The sequence below is a fragment of the Eurytemora carolleeae genome, unplaced genomic scaffold (genome assembly GCF_000591075.1).
Source record: "Eurytemora carolleeae unplaced genomic scaffold, Eaff_2.0 scaffold1262, whole genome shotgun sequence".
Taxonomy (NCBI): domain Eukaryota; kingdom Metazoa; phylum Arthropoda; class Copepoda; order Calanoida; family Temoridae; genus Eurytemora; species Eurytemora carolleeae.
The window spans coordinates 65956-70241 of record NW_019397148.1 but is presented as its reverse complement, the minus strand read 5'-3'; the positions used below and the strand labels follow the sequence as shown (position 1 = coordinate 70241).

The window sequence follows — 4286 nt, the reverse complement described above, 5'->3', positions numbered from 1 at the left end:
CAATAGTCTCCTAGAAAGAAATATCTGTAATCTATGTTTACACCAATATACATAATATATGTGTTGTAAAGTTATACTTTGCGATAAGGTATTGTCACTGCTATTGCAGACTGCAGTATGGTGGTAGATTCTTTAGATATTTGAAATGAAAGTTCAAATTTGAAAATTTATATTAAATATAATCCCCGCTGGTGTTAAATTTATAGAAAAATCTTTTCAAATATATGTTCCACAATTCAAAGGAATTGAGTTTTTGTCACAAATTCCAATTTTTTAGTACCAAAATCTCAACAACCAACTGATGCAAACCTTTCATATTTCAAACTTACATTGTTTGATCCACCAGAATTCATAGTTTGAAATATCTAGGGTCTGGGATATTTGGTTTTAAAGAAATTGGGATTTAAAAATCCGAGTTTGTGGCAAAGACTCAATTCCTTTATCATAAATAAACATATTTCTAAATATATGACAAGATAAGTTATACATACATATCATAAATAAACATATTTCTAAATATATGACCACATAAATTATACATATATATCATAAATAAACATATTTCTAAATATATAGAAGATTTATATACAAATAAAGCTTAGGCGGACGAATACAGTTGTTACATCTAAATTATAGGTTCAGATACTAGAACCACTGCTTTACTATAGATGCAAAGCTGGTTGTAGGTATATTTGAGAGGTAACTTCTTAGTTTATGTATGATTTTAGGTACTTCACTAAGTTACAAATTCCCATTTATGACATTTTACAAAACTAGGCTTTTATGTGTGAATATGTTCTCATTGTGTACTTTGTAAAAAAAAATTCGTGGAGTTTCAAAATTTTATTTTTAATCGAATGTTGTTTGAAGCAAATTTTTGAAAATTCGATCATCCATAAAACTTCCCTGGGGTCACGTGAGGTCCCAAGCAAAGTATATAAATAGAAGTACGTACTTTTTATCATTGATTTGTCTTTTACGGCCAGATATCAAAAACTAAAAAGATGTTTGAGGTGGAAGCCTGCTGGAGAAGATTGGTTGAGAAGTGTAGTTTATAGATATCAAAATTTTACATCCATTTAAAGACTGGGGCGAGTTTGCCTTAGTTTGTTTTTAATTATTATCATTAACTCTAATTATGATTTAGAAAAGTTAAAATAAAATTTGTATATTTTGAATCATTCGTGATGCCAGAACTCCTAAAAAAAATGTAATTAAAACCATACATTTTTTCGGGATGTGTTCAACCTTTTCATTAATTTTTAATTTTTATGTGAATTAAATGTAATTAAAATTTGAAACTAGTTTGAAATCTACTTTTGTCATTGAAAAGCTGAATATCAAGAAAAAAGAAAGAAAGACGAAAAGCATTAAAGTGATTGTTCACTTAATTTAAAGGAGAGAATATCGGGATTAGTTTTAAATGTTAAAAATCTAATAAGCTCTCTCTTATTTTTCTGTGTCGTCATTTTTAACATTTTCTTATGAATATAAATAGTTTTTTAAAGAAATGTTTTCCACCAATTCTCTCTCTTTTTTTAACTCGGTTTTCTAAAAATTAAAAACAATTAAAAGGTGCTAACTGAGATTACTTTTGAATCCTTTATTTTCTTGAAAGACGCATTGCATATTTGTGATTTCGTGCATGCATCCTGTTTTTAGTAAATGTTGCCAGTAGATTATTTAAAGGACGTTCAGTTGAAGGCAGTTTATGTAAAGTTGAATACAAGCTCTCAGGTTTCTAGTTTCAAGAATAGACATTGATATATATTACTATGTATATGAAGTGCCCGACGTTGACCGTAGAATTTAAAAAAAAACTTTTGGGAATTTTTTACTTGAAAAATCAGATATTTTTATTGACTTAGTCAAATGTTTTTTTTTCTGAAAATAAATTTGTCAATTTGTTTCAGACGTTCGGCCAGCTATAGCTAACATATAAGAGATATACTTATATTAACAAAGAGCTTTATGGTATAATTAAAAGGAGTCCTCAGAGAAATAAACAATTAAATAATAAATTTCCACGCCATCCAATTCTAATTTTTTAATCCCTAAACTTTGCAACCCTATGTCGTAGAACTATTTGTATGTTTGAGTCTGTACAAAGGTTTTCATTATGTTACAGAGATGTAGGGTTTTAGATATAGATATAGATATAGATATAGATATAGGGTTTTAGAAAATCAGAGTTTGTGGCGCGTGTTCAGTTCTTACTAATAATTTCTAATCATGTTTGGTCAATGATGATTTAATTAAAAAAATTTTACGATTTAATTAATTTAACTTTAGCTTTTTAATATCTTTGCGTAATGAATGAAACTAAATTGATGACATATGATCTAAAATTACCAAGCAGTAGTGTTTGCTAAAACTTAAATAGATTATGAATCGATGGAGACCGTTTTACCTCTATCCACTGGGTAGAATTTTTTCGGCCGAACAGCCAGCCATAACCGTTTCTGGCTAATTGCATGCAAATTTTTTATTGTGTTACAGAAATTTATTTGTATATACAGGGTGAGTCTAAAAAACGAGTGATTAGCAGCGTCTGGTGCAAAATTGTACCTTTTTTTGTACGACTCTCCTGTATGGTATTTTTTCAATATTTTTTGAAACTTTTTTGGGGGAACTTCAATGGCCCAAAACAAAACTTTTTTGTCTTAAAATCAAAAGTTCAGAAAAGCAAATATTATTTCTTTTAAATTCTAAAATTTTATAAACATTGGTTTTAAAACTTGTTAGATATTTAAAATAAATCCGAAAAAAACTTCCGTAAACTATAAATGCACAATTCACATGTTAAATTCATTCAAAATACTCTCCATTGTTTTGGAAACACTTTGCCTCTAATTTATCTCTTCATATTATATTCTAAAGTTATAAATATATGTGATTGAAAAACAACCTACCTTAACAGTTAGAACAGAACTGAAAATTGCGAATTTTCTGTGATTGTGTGATTCAATGTTTATAAAATTTTAGAATTTGATAGAAATATTAGACACATATTTGCTTTCCTCAACTTTCGATTTTAAGAGAAAAGTTTCGATGATCTTTTCAAAAAATATTTTTGCACAAAAAGTTATAATTTTGCAACAAACGCTGTAATTCACACTCATTTTAACTCACCCTGTACATTTCTTTGTTGTATTTTCAAACTTATTCCAAAAATATCCATGTCTTATTAAGTCGGAATTTTAGATTAAAATATTTAATTATTGAAATAACTGATTAAAATTTTACAGAAACTCTTAAGAAACATTTAAAGAAATGATTAAATATATTTCGATTCTGAAGGTTTTGTGTAAAATGATAATTTTTTTCTTCCTGTTTCTTGTTCGTTCTTTTGTTTGTTTTCGTCTCGGACAAGATGGATAGTTCAAGCTTTAATTCAAGATTTAAACTACACTTTTCAGTTAATATCTAGACCTCAAACCTTCACGACATATTGCTTTAAATCATTATTACATTGCGTCCAAACCTGTATCAGAATAAAGTTATTAAAAATATACATAAATATTAGCTTTGAAACCCAGCGTTGCCGAGGTTACACATAGTTACTCCCGCCGTCTACCCTCATTTAATCGATTTTACCAAGAAACTAAGGAGGCAAATCGGTCAAGGGTTTCATGAGTTATGATCGGACATACAATCAAACAAGAAGACAACAGAGATTACAACTTTTTCTCTTTTTTCAATTTTTTAAAATTAGGAAAGGAATTGAATCTTAGCCACAAACTGATATTTTCTCGTAATGTAGACCTTTGATTTCAAACATTGAATTCTTTTAGATAAGTTAATCTAAGTTTGAAATTTCAAAGTTTTCACCCCAGGTTGCACAGAAATAGGGAAAAGAAAATTTGAGTTTGTGATACCGACTCAATTTCTTTTGGTAACGCTGAAACTTTTTATAAATTGTGCAATACGTGTAAAACATGCGATATAACAATGATTTTTTTGATCGACTTTATAATTTGTATTATAGACACCTATATTTGAAATGGCTCAAAAAATATTCAAATTGCTTTTTAATTGTCAAAAAAGCTGTAAAGATAACACCAACAATGCGATTGTTAGAGTTATTTTAATCATAAAAATATATAAAAGGCTTGTCAAAAATAATACAACAATTCAGTTAGATTTTTTTAAATCTGAAAAATATGTTAGTATTGCCGATATTATTTGAAAACTGTAAATCTGGAACCTGTCATTTTAGTTAAGGTGTGTCTAATGCGTTATCACGTAACTACTTTAAATATGGGGGGGGGTTGGGTTTGGTAGAG

At 28.3% G+C, this 4286-nt stretch overlaps 1 protein-coding gene across 3 annotated transcripts in view; it reads left to right on the top strand.

The window, feature by feature from the left end:
- The first annotated feature begins 1710 nt into the window (after window positions 1-1710).
- LOC111712345 (facilitated trehalose transporter Tret1-2 homolog) overlaps window positions 1711-4286 on the top strand; it is a 19339-nt gene continuing 16763 nt past the window's right edge. Inside the window, exon 1 of one of the 3 annotated variants that reach the window (XM_023486925.1) lies at window positions 1711-1737. The gene's annotated coding sequence lies outside the window, so the exon portion shown is untranslated. Of the gene's footprint in view, window positions 1738-1955; window positions 1975-4286 lie in introns of those variants that run through there. The other 2 variants (XM_023486923.1, XM_023486924.1) reach the window with 2 other exon arrangements.